Consider the following 17,882-nt stretch of genomic DNA (forward strand, 5'->3'; position numbering starts at 1 on the left):
ATGTTTGAGGGAGGGAGCGTGTGAGGGAGGGAGCATGTGAGTGAAGTAGCATGTGAGGGAGTGAGCGTGTGAGGGAGGGAGGGAGTGTGTGAGGGAGGGAGCGTGTGAGGGAGGAGGCAGAGTATGTGTGAGGGAGAGTGCATGTGAGGGAGGGAGCGTGTGAGGGAGGAGGTAGAGTATGTGTGAGGGAGGGGGGAGCGTGTGAGAGAGTGAGCATGTGATGGAGGGAGCATGTGTGAGGGAGGGAGCATGTGTGAGGGAGGGAGCATGTGTGAGGGAGGAATCATGTGTGAGTGAGGGAGCATGTGTGAGGGAGGGAGGGAGTGTTTGAGGGAGGGAGCGTGTGAGGGAGGAGGCAGAGTATGTGTGAGGGAGAGAGCATGTGAGGGAGGGAGCATGTGAGGGAGGGAGCATGTGAGGGAGGGAGCGTGTGATGGAGGGAGCATGTCTGATGGAGGGAGCATGTGTGAGGGAGGGAGCATGTGTGAGGGAGGAAGCATGTGTGAGGAGGGAGCATGTGTGAGGGAGGAAGCATGTGTGAGTGAGGGAGCATGTGTGAGAGAGGGAGCGTGTGAGGGAGGAGGCAGAGTATGTGTAAGGGAGGGAGCGTGTGAGGTAGGGAGCGTATGAGTGAGGGAGCGTGTGAGTGAGGGTGCAGAGTATGTGTGAGGGAGGGAGCATGTGAGGGAGAGTGTGAGGGAGGGAGCATGTGAGGGAGGGAGCGTGTGAGGGAGGAGGCAGAGTATGTGTAAGGGAGGGAGTGTGTGAGGGAGGAGGCAGAGTATATGTGAGGGAGGGATCGTATGAGGGAGGGAGCATGTGAGGGAGGAGGCAGAGTATGTGTGAGGGAGGGAGCATTTGAGGGAGGGAGCGTGTGAGTGAAGGGAGCGTGTGAGGGAGGGAGCGTGTGAGGGAGGGAGCATGTGAGGGTGGAGGCAGAGTATGTGTGAGGGAGGGAGCGTGTGAGGGAGGGAGCGTATGTTTGAGGGAGCGTGTGAGTGAGGGTGCAGAGTATGTGTGAGGGAGGGTGCAGAGTATGTGTGAGGGAGGGAGTGTGTGAGGGAGAGTGTGAGGGAGGGAGCATGTGAGGGAGGGAGCATGTGAGGGAGGAGGCAGAGTATGTGTGAGGGAGGGAGGGAGCATGTGAGGGCAAAAGCAGAGTATGTGTGAGGGAGGGAGCGTGTAAGTGAGGGAGCATGTGAGGGAGGAGGCAGAGTATGTGTGAGGGAGGGAGGGAGCGTGTGATGTAGGGAGCATGTGAGGGTGGGAGCATGTGAGGGAGGAGGCAGAGTAATTGTGAGGGAGGGAGCGTGTGAGGGTGGGAGCGTGTGAGTGAAGGGAGCGTGTGAGGGAGGGAGCAGAGTATGTGTGAGGGAGGGAGCGTGAAGGGGGGAGTGTATGATTGAGGGAGCGTGTGAGTGAGGGTGCAGAGTATGTGTGAGGGAGGGTGCAGAGTATGTGTGAGGAAGGGAGCGTGTGAGGGAGAGTGTGAGGGAGGGAGCATGTGAGGGAGGGAGCATGTGAGGGAGGAGGCAGAGTATGTGTGAGGGAGGGAGCGTGTGAGGGAGGAGGCAGAGTATGTGTGAGGGAGGGATCGTGTGAGGGAGGGAGCGTGTGAGTGAAGTATCTTGTGAGGGAGGGAGCATGTGAGGGAGGGAGGGAGTGTGTGAGGGAGGGAGCATGTGAGGGAGAAGGCAGAGTATGTGTGAGGGAGAGAGCATGTGAGGGAGGGAGCGTGTGAGGGAAGAGGCAGAGTATGTGTGAGGGAGGGAGGGAGCGTGTGAGGGAGGGAGCGTGTGATGGAGGGAGCATGTGTGAGGGAGGGAGCATGTGTGAGGGAGGAAGCATGTGTGAGTGAGGGAGCATGTGTGAGGGAGGAAGCATGTGTGAGGGAGGAAGCATGTGTGAGTGAGGGAGCATGTGTGAGAGAGGGAGCGTGTGAGGGAGGGCGCAGAGTATGTGTGCAGGAGGGAGTGTGTGAGGGAGGGAGCATATGAGTGAGGGTGCAGAGTATGTGTGAGTGAGGGTGCAGAGTATGTGTGAGGGAGAGTGTGAGGGAGGGAGCATGTGAGGGAGGGAGCGTGTGAGGGAGGAGGCAGAGTATGTGTGAGGGAGGGAGCGTGTGAGGAAGGAGTGTGAGTGAGGGTGTCGAGTATGTGTGAGGGAGGGTGCAGAGTATGTGTGAGGGAGGGTGCAGAGTATGTGTGAGGGAGGGAGTGTGTGAGGGAGCGTGTGAGGGAGGGAGCATGTGAGGGTGGGAGCGTGTGAGGGAGGAAGCAGAGTATGTGTGAGGGAGGGAGTGTGTAAGGGAGGGAGCATGTGAGGGAGGGAGCGTGTGAGTGAAGTAGCGTGTGAGGGAGGATGCAGAGTATGTGTGAGGGAGAGAGCATGTGAGGGAGTGAGCGTGTGAGGGAGGAGGCAGAGTATGTGTGAGGGAGGGAGCGTGTGAGGGAGGAGGCAGAGTATGTGTGAGGGAGGGATCGTGTGAGGGAGGGAGCGTGTGAGTGAGGGTGCAGAGTATGTGTGAGGGAGGGTGCAGAGTATGTGTGATGGAGGGAGTGAGTGAGGAAGCGTGTGAGGGAGGGAGCATGTGAGGGTGGGAGTGTGTGAGGGAAGAGGCAGAGTATGTGTGAGGGAGGGAGCATGTGAGGGAGGAAGTAGAGTATGTGTGAGGGAGGGAGCGTGTAAGGGAGAGAGCATGTGAGGGAGGAGGCAGAGTATGTGTGAGGGAGGGAGCTTGTGAGGGAGAGAGCGTGTGAGTGAAGGGAGCGTGTGAGGGGGGAGCGTGTGAGGGAGGAAGCATGTGAGGGAGGAGGCAGAGTATGTGTGAGGGAGGGAGCGTTTGAGGGAGGGAGCGTATGATTGAGGGAGCATGTGAGTGAGGGTGCAGAGTATGTGTGAGGGAGGGTGCAGAGTATGTGCGAGGGAGGGAGCGTGTGAGGGAGAGTGTGAGGGAGGGAGCATGTGAGGTAGGGAGCATGTGAGGGAGGAGGCAGAGTATGTGTGAGGGAGGGAGCATGTGAGGGAGAGAGCATATGATTGAGGGAGCGTTTGAGGGAGGGAGCATGTGAGGGAGGGAGCATGTGAGGGAGGAGGCAGAGTGTGTTTGAGGGAGGGAGCGTGTGAGGGAGGGAGCGTGTGAGTGAAGTAGCGTGTGAGGGAGGGAGCGTGGGAGGGAGGGAGGGAGTGTGTGAGGGAGGGAGCGTGTGAGGGAGGAAGCAGAGTATCTGTGAGGGAGGGAGCATGTAAGGGAGGGAGCATGTGAGGGAGGAGGCAGAGTATGTGTGAGGGAGGGAGCGTGTGAGGGAGGGAGCGTGTGAGTGAAGGGAGCGTGTGAGGGAGGGAGCAGAGTATGTGTGAGGGAGGGAGCGAGAAGGGGGGAGCGTATGATTGAGGGAGCGTGTGAGTGAGGGTGCAGAGTATGTGTGAGGGAGGGTGCAGAGTATGTGTGAGGGAGGGAGCGTGTGAGGGAGAGTGTGAGGGAGGGAGCATGTGAGGGAGGGAGTGTGTGAGGGAGGAGGCAGAGTATGTGTGAGGGAGGGAGCGATTGAGGGAGGAGGCAGAGTATGTGTGAGGGAGGGATTGTGTGAGGGAGGGGGCATGTGAGTGAGGGTGCAGAGTGTGTGTGAGGGAGGGTGCAGAGTATGTGTGAGGGAGGGAGCATGTGAGGGAGAGTGTGATGGAGGAGCATGTGAGGAAGGGAGCATGTGAGGGAGGTGGCAGAGTATGTGTGAGGGAGGGAGCGTGTGAGGGAGGAGGTAGAGTATGTGTGAGGGAGGGATCGTGTGAGGGAGGGAGCGTGTGAGTGAGGGTGCAGAGTATGTTTGAGGGAGGGTGCAGAGTATGTGTGAGGGAGCGTGTGAGGGAGCGTGTGAGGGAGGGAGCATGTGAGGGTGGGAGCGTGTGAGGGAGGAGGCAGAGTATGTGTGAGGGAGGTAGCGTGTGAGGGAGGAAGCAGAGTATGTGTGAGGGAGGGAGCATGTAAGGGAGGGAGCATGTGAGGGAGGAGGCAGAGTATGTGTGAGGGAGGGAGCGTGTGAGGGAGGGAGCGTGTGAGTGAAGGGAGCGTGTGAGGGAGGGAGCGTGTGAGTGAAGGTAGCGTGTGAGGAAGGGAGCGTGTGAGGGAGGGAGCATGTGAGGGAGGAGGCAGAGTATGTGTGAGAGAGGGAGCGTGTCAGGGTGTGAGTGTTGTATTAAATGTCGACTTGTATCACCATAAAGAATTGGACGCAAGTAATGAAGTCTGTGGCCTGAGTCTTGTGGTTGTCAAACAAAGACCGTGCCTGAGAGGGAGGGGGTGAGGTGGAGTGGACGAACGTGCAGCTGAGTGATCGGTAGGCTGTGGTGTGTGTGTTTGCATGTTTCTCCCTCAAATTTATTGATGAATCTGTGGCCAAATGAATATTTTAAGTGTTAAATAAAAAAATGAGACCAAGGAGTATGTGGCCTGCGTATTGTATTTGGAGAGCGAAGATCGTGCATTAGAGGGAGGGGGGGGTGTTGGAATGGATGAATAAGTGAGATAGGTTGGGGGGTGTTGGAATGGACGAATAAGTGAGATAGGTTGTCATCTGCGTGTTAGCTTTTATTTAAAAAAAAACTCCCAAAAGCATGTAACTTGTATCATATATCGAGATGCAATCCCGAAAAGAGCAAAGTACCAGCCGGGCGCCACACTTGCTACTTATGATGTGACTGTGGATAGGCCGTTGTTTTAGTTTCCTTTAGCTGCGATTTGCATTTCACAGGGGATGTCCGCCAACAGATAAGAATCTTTATGGCTGTGCTTAAAGCACTCCAGTATCGTGGTGTGGGATTCTCACCAGACGGCGCCCCCATTCCGTCTGGAAAAAAAAAAAGCTGGTCCACAGAATAGAACAACGTGCAGTAGAGTGAGGTGGGGGGGTGGAAAAAGAACGTGCAGCAGAGTGACAGAGAGGCTGTAGCTGGCGTGTTTGCGCCCAGTAAAGATAAAGTATGTAAATTAACAAAAGCAGCAAACTTGTCTCATATCTTTAGATGTAATAACGTATACAGCAAAATCCAAGTGATGCGACACACTTTGTACTTATAATCTGAAAAGTATAAGGAAGAACTTTTGTGGCCTTTTTGTGAGGCTCTCGCACACATGAGCCACGCAAACAAAGTGAAAGATACCCTGGGTTTGTCAACAACGTTTTTTCCCGCTGAAGCAAGGGGAGTAGAAGATGGCATCTGAAAATGGTGCACCCAAGTCCAGTGATGTGTATGTCCGTTGAATGCATGCACAGATCACTGATGGTGTCTGTGTCTGCCGAAAGCATGCAATGACGTCCGGTGGTGCCTATGCCTGGTGAATGGGTGCACTGATGTCTGTTGGTGTGTGTGTGTGTGCATGGTGTGAATGTGCACTGACTGGCAGTGGTGTGTATGCCTGTTCATATCGTGCCACACTTTTACTGATGTTGTGACTTGTGATGCAAGGACGGATACAGCCAAATTCAATTCGTGCGCCACACTTTGTACTTATGTTGTAACTTGTATCACATTAAAAGGTTGTCCGCCATTCTGAATTACTACAGCTAAATGTTGTCGTGCTAGAGAAGGGGGATGGGGGGGGGAAAATAAATGTAAGATAAGTGCTTGTGTGTGTTGCCGCGAGTTGAAAGGCAGGAAGTCGTATGCTTGGAAAGAGTGCACGTCTGAATGTTGTTGTGCTACAGAGGAAGGGGTAGGTTCAGCAAAAAGCGCGCCCTGGACCTTAGAGAGGCTAGAAGGAAGAAGCAGTTAGTGTGCGTGAATGTAAAAGAGTCTGGGGGCTGTTGGTTGTGTAGTAAAATGTTTAATTACTACAGCTAAATGTTGTCCTGCTAGAGAAGGGGGGGGCGGGCAGATGAATGTGAAAGAAGTGCGTGTGCGTGTTGCCGCGAGTTGAAAGGCAGGAAGTCGTATGCTTGGAAAGAGTGCACGTCTGAATGTTGTCGTGCTACAGAGGAAGGGGTGGGTTCAGCAAAAGGCGCGCGCTGGACCTTCGAGAGGGTAGAAGGAAGAATCAGATGGTGTGCGTGAATGTGAAGGAGTGTGGGGGCTGTTGGTTGTGTAGTAAAATGTATTCAGGAAAAAAGTAGGTGGGTGGTGGGAGAACGTGCAGATGAATGAGTAAGAAGCTCTGGTGTGCGTGTTGACGTGCGTGAATGGAGAGAGACTGGGAGTGTGGTGGGGTGGGAGAGAGAGTCTGTGGGCTGTTTGAGTTTGGTGGGAGAACGTGCAGATAAATGAGTGAGAAGCTATGGTGTGCGTGTTGACGTGCGTGAATGGAGAGATACTGGGAGTGTGGTGGGGTGGGAGAGAGAGTCTGTGGGCTGTTTGAGTTTGTTGTGTGTGTTTCCGCGAGTGAAATGCAGGAATAGTTCAACCCGAATATATCAGAGCACTTTTCATAAGCACCAGGCAGTTCCTTCCGAGACGTGTTTGAGTGTTTGACAATGAGAAGCTATGGTGTGCGTGTTGACGTGCGTGAATGGAGAGAGACTGGGAGTGTGGTGGGGTGGGAGAGAGAGCCTGTGGGCTGTTTGAGTTTGGTGGGAGAACGTGCAGATGAACGAGTGATAAGCTATGGTGTGCGTGTTGACGTGCCGGAATGGAGAGAGACTGGGAGTGTGGTGGGGTGGGAGAGAGAGCCTGTGGGCTGTTTGAGTTTGGTGGGAGAACGTGCAGATGAATGAGTGAGACGCTATGGTGTGCGTGTTGACGTGCGGGAATGGAGAGAGACTGGGAGTGTGGTGGGGTGGGAGAGAGAGTCTGTGGGCTGTTTGAGTTTGGTGGGAGAACGTGCAGATGAATGAGTGAGAAGCTATGGTGTGCGTGTTGTCGTGCGTGAATGGAGAGAGACTGGTAGTGTGGTGGGGTGGGAGAGAGAGTCTGTGGGCTGTTTGAGTTTGGTGTGCGTGTTTCCGCGAGTGAAAGGCAGGAATAGCTCGACCCGAATATATCAGAGCACTTTTCATAAGCACCAGGCAGTTCCTGCCGAGACGTGTTTGCGTGTTTGACAGAGGAGGAAAGGTGGGAGGGAACACGGCCTGGGGGAAGCTGGCTGGGGAGGGGGAGGGCTGTGAGTCATGGCAATCAAGCAAGCCTTTGAAGAGCAAGGCAGGGAGATAGAAGGGCGGTCACGAGCACGTGCACTTTGACAGAGCTGGCTGAAGAGGGGGACGGCTGTGAGTCATGGCAATCAAGCAAGCCTTTGAAGAGCAAGGCAGGGGGATAGAAGAGTGGTCACGAGCACTTGCACTTCTACAAATCCGGATCATAAAAGTCAGATTTGTGAATCGGCGGCAATAGGTCTCTCTGCGAGACCTAACAATAGATTTCACAATCACAGCTGTGCACGTGGTACCTAAAAAGTACCAGGTGCTCTAACTTGTGGTCAGTTAGGTAAGTACCCATGGGGCATATTATAAAGGGGGTTTATCTCCGCTGTTTTGGCTTTAAAAGCCAAGAAAGCGGAGATAAAATTATCTCCCTATTACCTAGCTGTCGCTAACACCAGTTAGCGACAGCTAGTAGGAGATAGCGACCATCTTGGGCCCCACTTTTCATGTCAGAGAACTTTATCACTAATGACATGCAAAGTGGGCGTGCCAAGATGTTAGCGACTGGAAACAGTTGCTAACATCGCTATCTCCTATTACCAACTTTTGGAGATATTCGCGCTAAGCGCAAATATCTCCAAAAGCTAACACATGCCCTGAGCAGTTCTTAGCCATGTTATCCAATGGGAGGTGGATTACATGGCTAAGAGCATTAGCTCGGTAATGCATGAATATCGCTGACTTTTCAGCGATATTCATGCATTGCGGCCGATTTTTATCGCATTTTCGATAAACCTTGGTAATACCAAGGTTTATCTGCAATAAAAATCGCCGCAGGTCGGCGATAAATTTTTGTCTTTAACCAAGCAATAGCAATAATTATCGCTATTGCTTGGTAATATGCCCCCATGTCACTAGTGTCACTGTTTCTTCAACGAGTGGGCCCAGAGCCCACTACTTTACACTCTGCAAGTCTGTTTTATTTATCTTTAACCTTGTTGTAATCATTTATTTATGCCTGGAGAGACAACTTCTCACAAAGCATTCTATTGAGCAGCAAATCTAGAATGGAGGTTACATGGACTAAAAAAATCCAGGCTTTCAAAATAAGGTAAAATTGTGCAAGATCGGCAAACAAGGACAAGACTGGCTGTTTTCGTTTGTGTTTAGAAAATCAACTGGCAACATCTCCCATTTATTAACATAGTTAACAATATCAACAAAACAAATTTCAATGTATACCCCGCTTCTTAATGAAAAGAATATATTAAAATTGAATTAATGCAATATGACTATTCTGCAATCCATTTCAGTTTAGATAAGAACAAAAGTTTTTATCCGGATCTTTCATTAACCATGAAAGGTGGCTCCTCTTTAAGAGGAACCTTCTAGACAAATAGTAAAGAGATACATTCTTAACATGTAAAGTTGTAATTTGACGCCGTAGGACTAAGTAACACCTACTTTTATTTTGGTCATAATTTATATATTCACTTTGATTAAAATGGAAAGGAGTGAAAGATCTGAGAGTACTAACAGAAGTTAAAATTGACAATTTAACACAGAAAAATAAAGAAAATAAGTTGATGGGATTGCACAGAAAATATGCAAATATAAGTACTACGACCACGACCTGCTTGAGATCTCTCATCAACAAACCAAACACCACTCTGGCGTACATGCTCCAAGGTGTAATGTATGCCGGGTGGGCGTTCCGTCGCAAGGAAGCCTCGTAAAAGTGACACAGTAAAATCTACAAAATTTCACGGAGTCACTTTTATGACGCCACTGCGTCACAACGTTGCGCCTGCTTGAAGCAGGTGTAAGGAGTGACGCAGCATGATGGGAATAGGCATTCCTGACCATTGCTGGAGTTGTGTCGTGCTTACGACTTGACTCCAACAATGCATTGCCTTTCCGATGCATCACACATCTGTCTATCCTTGCGCCACGGTGCACTGCATTGTAAATGCGGCGCATCCATGGTGGCGCAAGGTTAGTTTTTCTGTCACGCAAAGTAACTGGCTCATCTCTGCTAATATGCAGAGATGCGTCAGTTCTTGTAAGTCTGGCCCCTGGTCTTTAGATGGAGTAATGAACAGAAATGCTTTATATCACCTCGTTTTTGATGTTTCTATGTGTGCTGTTTTATGCAGCACATATAAAAACAACAAAACGCCATGCATGATTGTTTATGTGCAGGAAGGTATCCCTTTCTGCACATAAGCAATCATTCCCCCATAGCAGTGGACCTTTGCACTATGTCCAAGGGTGCCTGCGTTGGGGCTAGGCAGCTGTAATTTGTGGCAGGGCAGGCGGAAACACAGGGCTGCAGAGTATTGTTGCAAATACCTTGGTCGTGCGTTTCCAAAAGTGGCAGAGCGTGGTATTAAACCAAGAATGCTAACGCCGCTCTCAATTTCTATCCATGTAAATATACCGCTTAATGTTTTAGTGGAGGCGCGAGACGCAAGGCAGGGGGAGAGGAGAATTTTGAGGGGAACTTTAGACAATGAGCTATAAAAAGTGGCCAAGCTCTTCAAATTAACGGCTTCATTTATGAGGTTTCGGCGCTTAGGGCAGCGCCGCAAAAAATCTTAATGCGCTGCCCTGAGTCAAAAGAAAAGGACCAGCAGAATCAGTAATCTATGAGATACGTGCATTCCTGTCCTTTTCCCCGTGCTGCCGCACAATGGGCTGCCATGTGCTAACGCAAGCACCCTTGCACCATGATGCAAGGGTGCCTGCATTGCAGGGATGACTGTTTTTGTGCAGGAAGAGACACCTTCCTGTACAAAAACAATTACGAGAGGCGTTTTTCCTCTATGTGTGCTGCAGAATGCAGCACACATAGAAAAAGGAAAAGCGGGAAGAATTTAAGGTATTTCTCCTCTTTGCGTCTCACTTACACCTCCCCTAGGAGGAGTAGCCTTTTGACGTATTCCCAGGGTTATTATTAATTCTTGTAAGTCAATACCATGGGTGTTACGTGGGAACACCAACCATAATGCCCATGGCACGCCTTCTTATTGCAGGGTGAAGCAACACAGCAACTTTAGCTGCATTGCCTCAGTCCATATCTACTAGGCCATCATAAAATACACGTAGGGTGGCTTTAAATGACCTTGTAGATATGGCCCTGCAGTGTGAGCCGTCGGACCGTCACCGAAAGTGAATTTTCGGCAGCTAACAGGAGCTTGTAAATATGCCCCTGAGTGTCTTGACCCTCAGTAGACACAGACATTTCAATATATAATGAAACAAGTGTTCTAGAATGCACCATTAATCCAATTTCTGACAGATGTTCTGCTGGACATGTCATTTATCTGCCCCTCCCTAGCAGAATTGTCTTCAAACACACACATACAACACAGGCGTCACCAGTCAGGTGACCCTGTCAATACAATCATTGGTAATGCATATGTTTGGGCTGTGTGATGAATTTAATGCTGTTTTCATCACTCATCGCTAGGGACAAAGGAAGGACCTCCCTGACAAGTAACACGGGAGTGGAGAGGATGTGGTGCAGTGGTGAGAGCTGCTGATTTGAGAGCTGGTGATCCCTGTTTGCGTCTCGGCAGTGCAACATCCTATGATTCTGGGCAAATCACTTTCTCCAGATGCTATATATATGTTCCTAGACGAAAAAGCAGAAAAGAGGGTGACTTTTTGAAAAAAGAGTGGCACCAAAGCAGATGTTAAAAGTATTTTGGCCACGGAAACTGATAAGAGCAGCAGACAAGGAACAAGCCTTTGTAAATGCAGGAAACATGATAACACCAATAGATTGGAGGAAAAGTAAGTGGCAAGCACAGAAGCCAGGAAAGAGAGGCTAGGGATGAAAGGCCCTTTTTAAGGTTATAATATAAACAATAGATTTCACAAGCACAGCTGTGCAGGTGGAACCTAAAAAGTGCCAGGTGCTCTAACTTGTGGTCAGTTAGGTAAGTACCCATGTCACTAGTGTCACTGTTTCTTCAACGAGTGGGCCCAGGGCCCACTACTTTACACTCTGCAAGTCTGTTTTGTTTAACTTTAAGCTTGTTGTAATCATTTATTTATGCCTGGAGAGACAACTTCTCACAAAGCATTCGATTGAGCAGCAAATCTAGAATGGAGGGTACATGGACTACAAAAAATCCAGGCTTTCAAAATAAGGTAAAATTATGCAAGATCGGCAAACTAGGACAAGACTGGCTGTTTTCGTTTGTGTTTACAAAATCAACTGGCAACATCTCCCATTTATTAACATAGTTAGCAATATTTACAAAACAAATTTCAATGTATACCCTGCTTCTTAATGAAAATAATATATTAACATTTAATTAATGCAATATGACTATTCAGCAATCCATTTCAGTTTAGATAAGAACACAAGTTTTTATCCACATCTTTCATTAACCATGAACAGGTGGCTCCTCTTTTTTTTTATGTTCAGTAAGATTTTATTAAGTTTTAAGACAAAATGAAAAAGAATAAATACAATACAAAAAAGAGGAATGAATTTATAAGTGTAAGTGATCAAAAATCAACATGAAATGCATTAAACTAAAATACACAATATTAACATATATTAATAAAAGAGAATCACAATTAAAGAGAAAGGGCAAGGAGGAAAGGGAGGGAGAGGGGAAGGAAAAAACATGTCATAGGATCATAAATTCATAAACTACAGAGTTACAATTGAAATGTAATGTACAAATAGAACATAAGAGACTATATAACAATATCATTGTAAAACATATGAATCAATAGGAGACCAAAACGACTGAAATGATTGTGGATTATGAGTAACGCCTTTAAGAGATAGCTGCACATCTCTTCTCGTAAAGGTGATCCATGACCACCAAGCATGGACTGAAAGAGAAGAAGCATCTTTCCAACAGAAAGTAATGGATTTTAAGGCAGCTGTGATTAGAAAATTAAACAATTTTGCCTCTGACTCAGAAAGGGGATGAGTTAGGGCAATCGATTTGCAAATCAATAAATTAAAGGAAATATCCTCTTGTAAAGGTAAAATTTTCAAAATTACATTCCATACTTCCAACCAAAATTTCATAATAACTGGACACTCAAATAACATATGGCGAAGTGAACCAGGGCTAGCCTTGCAGTGCCAACAAACATCAGAAAGTAACAGCTTTGCACGAAATAGACGAGATGGAGTCCATAAAGTGTTAAATAAAATATAAGCATTGGTTTGATAAAGGGACACCGGGAGCTAGCCAGAGATACTGTCAAGCCATATAGAGGACCATGAGTCATCTGACAGGGAGATGGAAAGCTCATTGTTCCAGAACGACGAAATAATCTGAACATTGGAGCCGTGTGAGGTGGAAAGTTTTTTATAAAAAACAGAGACAGCTTTAGGGGACGATGTTACAGCTGTGAGGTAAATTAATATGTCATTTGTGGTGGAAGAGGGAATACCATTGGGGAAGGAATCCAAAATAGAGTTACACAAAAATTGATATTTTAAAAGGTCAGTAGCTGGGATACCAAACTTTAACTGTAACTGTTCAAAAGGAATAAAAGCATTACCATTAAAGACATCTTTAAGATATAAAATTCCTTTTGAAATCCAAGAGGACCAGAAGGTAATGTTTCTGTTCAATTTAAGTAGTGCACTGTGCCATAAAGACAAGTGGACTGTGGAGAGATGGGGTAATTCAAAATTAGAATCTAAATCATTAATTATCAATCTGGAGGACTTAATAATAGAAGATATATGAACAACCTTCGCCGTGGAGTACATTGACAGCAAGGAAGGTAAAGAAAAGGGCTGCACAATGGATGCTTCAATATCCAACCAAATTGGAGGTTTTATCATATGTGAAGTATTAAACCAAAGGGCACTCTGCTTTAAGATAAAAGCTTTATGGTAAAGGTGAAAGTCTGGCAGGGCAAAACCAGCCTGGGTCTTAGGAGTTTTTAACTTTTTATAAGCAATAAGAGGGACTTTGTTAGACCAAAGGAATTTAGATAAGAGTGTGTCAACAGTTTTATAAAAACTGAGAGGAAATTGGGTGGGGAGCATAGCTAAAGAGTAAAAAACTTTAGGTGCTATATTCATTTTAATAGACTCCATTCTTCCCCACCAAGTGAGATGAAGGGCAGACCACTTGGACGTTTTGTTTTTAATGTAGTCAATTATGAAATCAGAGTTAAGTTTTAATGTAGCTGGCAGCGATGAAGCAAATAAAATACCGAAATATTTAACTTTAGTAGGTTGCCAAAGAATATCTGTGTTCGGGAGCATCTCTGAGGTACAAAACATGTTTAAAGGAAAAAATTCAGTCTTGTTGACATTCAATTTTAACCTGAAACCATAGAGTATTGAGCAATAATGTCTAATAGGGAAAGAACAGAAGAAAGAGGGTTATTAATAAATAATAAAACATCATCTACATAGGCTAAAGTTTTAACAGTTACATCATTGATCGTAATACCTTGAATGTCATCACAAAGGCGAATATAATTAAGAAAAGGTTCAATGCCTAAAAGAAATAACAGTGGAGAAAGGGGACAACCTTGCCTAGTTCCTCTAAAAAGAGGAAACTGACTAGAAATTTGACCATTAATGAACAAACGAGCAGTAGGGGCAAAATATAAAGCAGAAATCATACGAATAAAAGGGGCACTAAAATCAAAGGATAATAAAGTTTTAAATAAAAATTGCCAGTGAATCTTATCAAATGCTTTTTCAGCATCTAAGGCCATCACTCCCGCAGGAGAGGTCAGGTGAGAACTTTGTTCAATAATGTGTAATAGAGTTCTAGTATTATTAGCAGAATATCTATTTTTCATGAAACCAGATTGATCTGGGTGAATAATGGAATGGAGTACAGGAGATAATCTAGTAGCAAGGATTTTTGCATAAAGCTTACAATCCGGGTGTATTAGGGAAATGGGGCGATAATTAGAGACCAAGGTAGGATCTTTATCAGGCTTGGGCAAAACAATAATTAAGGCGTCCGTAAAAGAGCCTGAGATAGTACCAGAGGAGCCAAAATGAGAGAAAAGGGTATTCAAATAAGGGAGGAGATGAGATTGAAATTCTTTGTAAAATTCTGCTGGAATACCATCCGGACCTGGGGATTTATTCTTGGGAAGTGACTTGATGGCAAGCAAAATGTCTTCAGATGTAATTGGAGAATCTAGACCTGTTCTATCTGATAAGGAAATATGGGGTAAATTGCACTTACTTAAAAAAGAGTCAATTAAAGATTCAGGGCAAGTGTCAGGTTTACTATAAAGGGTAGAATAAAAATGTAAAAATTCTTGCACAATATCATTATGAGAAATAGCCACTTTTCCTTGTGATCCTCGTATTGAGGTAATCTGAGTCTTATCTCTTTTAATTCGTAAGTAATTAGCAAGGAGTTTTCCCGATCTATTGATATTAAAACTAAATTTAGCATTGGACTTTGAAAGTTGAACTCCTGCTCTTTGACTAAGGATGGCATTAAATTCATAGCGGAGTTTTTGAAGTGTAAGTTTGTATTGGGGGTCATTAGAAGAGATAAACAAACGCTCAAATTTAGCAATTTGCTTTTCCAAATGTTTAATGTTAGCGTTAAATTGTTTGTTCTCATGAGCCATAATAGAAATAGTGGTACCTCTGATGTAAGCCTTAAATGCCTCCCATCTGGTGACAATTGATGTGGAATCCTCAGGGTTGAACAAAAAATAGTCTTGTATAGCTTGTAATAGTTTAGGTTTATGCTTATCAGTAAGGACAATGCTCGAGTTCATACGCCATCTATTTTGTTTAGTAAGAGTAGAGGAGATATTTAAGACAAATGAGATTAAAGCATGGTCTGAAATGTCTATAGTGCCTATAACGGGATTTGTAGCTGACTGAAGTAGGGAAGGTGAAATCAAAAAATAATCAATCCGTGAGTGAGAATTATGGGGATTAGAGAAAAAAGAAAACCATTTTTCAGTGGGAAAGTGTAGTCTCCATACATCAGCCAGTTTGGTTGTACTAAGGAAAGCTTTAAAAGCATGAAAAACTTTAGGGGGTCTAAACCTGGTAGTAGAAAGTCTATCAAGTAACGGATCAATGATCACATTAAAATCCCTTCCAACAATCAAAGGAACTTGTCCCAACTTTAGAACTTCTGTAGATAAGTTAGACCAAAACGATGGGTCATCAGCCGTGGGGCCATATATATTAAGCAAAAAGAAGGTGGAGTCATGAATTTTAACTTTAACAACAATAAATCTACCTTTTGTATCTGTAAATTTACTAATAATCTGACAGTGTAATCTCTTAGCAAAGAAAATCGCAACCCCGTTTTTCTTACCAAGGGCAGGCGATGAGACAATATTGTCCACCCATTTTTTCTTCATATATTGTAAAATGTTATCATCAACATGTGTTTCTTGAAGAAAACATATGTTAGCTTTAGAAGCACCCAAGTAGTCTAAAATTTTTGTTCTTTTAACTGGATGTCGCAGACCTTTAACATTAAGAGAAACAATTTTGACATTATGTATATCAGCCATAAAGAAGTAAAAAGAGGATGAAGAGAGGAGGTAAAGAAAGAGAAGAGAGTGAACAGCCATGGAAGAAAGGTAACTCTACGTAGAAAGCTAGAAAAGGCAAGGAAGGACACAAAAGGAAGAAACAGAAAAGGAAGAAAAAGGTACAAACAGGGCACATAAATAAGGACAGAGAGACGCACACCCGTTCCACAAGCATGGCCAGAGACCGTTGGAGCCCATGAAGAAAGAAGAATCACCAGGAATGCTCAAACTAATTGCGTTCAGGTAATGGGAGCTTGTGTCTCCATTGATGACGAAGCTTGTTGATCCTGAAAAAGTCTTAAGTCTTCAGGACGATGAAAAGATTTTGAGAAGGTGTCCTTTCAAACTCGCATTGTAGACGGATCAAATAGACCATACTTAAAACCAAGGCTTTTCAATTGTGGACGCAAAGATGAAAATTCCTTGCAAATAGCAACCGTTTCCTTAGCAAAGTCTTGATGGATAAATATTTTGGAGCCATTTACCAGAAGCGAAGGAATATCTCTAGCTGCTTTCCTTATGAGGACCAAGTGATGGTGACGCAAGACTTTGAAAATCATTTGCCTGGGTTTTGCATGGCGTGGATTCCTGTGTGAGGGAATTCTATGCGCTTTGTCCACCTCAAATTTTTCCGGAAATTTGATACTTAGAAGACCAGGCAGCAAAGATTCCAGGTACAGGCGACAGTCGGAGCCCTCAACTTCTTCCGGCAAATTGAAAATGCGGAGATTATATTGTCTATTACGGTTCTCCAATTCCAATAGTTGGTTATGCATTGATACTATCTGAGCCATCAAAGGTGTAAAAGCGTCAAGTTTGGTTTTATTGTCCTGAATTTTAATAGAATTATCAGAAACTTTCATGGACATAGACGCCATATCTTTGCGAACATTTTTCACTTCGTTAGCAATAGTATCAGTATTCATGCGCAGCGCTTTAATTTCTTCCAGTATCAGATTAAGTGAAGGTTCAGAAGTTTCAACAACCTTAGATTTATTTGGGGGAGGAGACACCTGCTGCTTCCTTTTGTTGTTAGCTGAATTTTTGTTATCCATCTTGAAGAGAAAAAATAACTTTTGCTTCAGAAAAATGTAAAAATCAAAATCACCTCAAAATTTTAATAAATATGAGGGAAAAGGGTATTAAAAGCTCCAGAAGTAGTTGAGGAAAAGGCAGTGTAAGAGTTAAGGTGAGCCGTGGGAGTGGCTAGGCCCAAGCCAGGCCCTTTCCTCAGAATTGCACCGCCCCCTGTGCTGAGGCAATCGGCAGAACCGGAGCAGAGGCTGGGGAGAGGAGCCAGGAAGCAGACAGAGGGACCCCCTTACGTTGAAAACGGCCAGAATTGACAGATAAGGTAGGGGGGCGGCATAGAAGGCAAGCGCTGCAAGAAATGAGCAAACCTTGAGGCAAAATCGTCATTAATCAGCTCATTAGGCTGATGAAGTTACGGAGCTCCGGTGGTGGCGCCGATCTTGTCGACGCGCTCACGCGACTCCTGGTGGCTCCTCTTTAAGAGAAACCTTCTAGACAAATAGTAAAGAGCTAAATTCTTAACATGTAAAGTTGTAATTTCACGCCGTAGGACTAAGTAACACCTACTTTTCTTATGGTCATAATTTATATATTCACTTTGATTAAAATGGGAAGGAGTGAAAGATCTGAGAGTACTAACAGAAGTTAAAATTGACAATTTACCTCAGAAAAATAAAGAAAAGAAGTTGATGGCATTGCACAGAAAATATGCAAATATAAGTACTACGACCACGCCCTGCTTGAGATCTGTCATCAACAAACCAAACACCACTCTGGCGTACATGCTCCAAGGTGTAATGTATGCCGGGTGGGTGTTCCGTCACAAGGAAGCCTCGTAAAAGTGACACAGTAAAATCTACAAAATTTCACGGAGACACTTTTATGACGCCACTGCGTCACAACGTTGTGCCTGCTTGAAGCAGGTGTAAGGAGTGACTCAGCATGATGGGAATAGGCATTCCTGACCATTGCTGGAGTTGTGTCGTGCTTACGACTAGATTTCAACAATGCATTGCCTTTCCTACAAAGGATGCGTCACACATCTGTCTATCCTTGCGCCACGGTGCACTGCATTGTAAATGCGGTGCATCCATGGTGGCGCAAGGTTAGTTTTTCTGTCACGCAAAGTAACTGGCTCATCTCAGCTAATATGCAGAGATGCGCCAGTTCTTGTAAGTCTGGCCCCTAGTCTTTACATGGAGTAATGAGCAGAAATGCTTTACATCACCTCGTTTTTGATGTTTCTAT

General features: G+C 45.7%; 2 pseudogenes; both read right to left on the bottom strand.

The window, feature by feature from the left end:
* Positions 1-8,432: 8,432 nt before the first annotated feature.
* Positions 8,433-8,485, bottom strand: LOC147746993 (U7 small nuclear RNA; annotated as a pseudogene).
* An 8,614-nt stretch (positions 8,486-17,099) lies between these two features.
* On the bottom strand, positions 17,100-17,154 carry LOC147746994 (U7 small nuclear RNA; annotated as a pseudogene).
* Between the last annotated feature and the right edge of the window lie 728 nt (positions 17,155-17,882).

This window comes from Lissotriton vulgaris, chromosome 1_1 (genome assembly GCF_964263255.1).
Source record: "Lissotriton vulgaris chromosome 1_1, aLisVul1.2, whole genome shotgun sequence".
NCBI classification, from domain to species: domain Eukaryota; kingdom Metazoa; phylum Chordata; class Amphibia; order Caudata; family Salamandridae; genus Lissotriton; species Lissotriton vulgaris.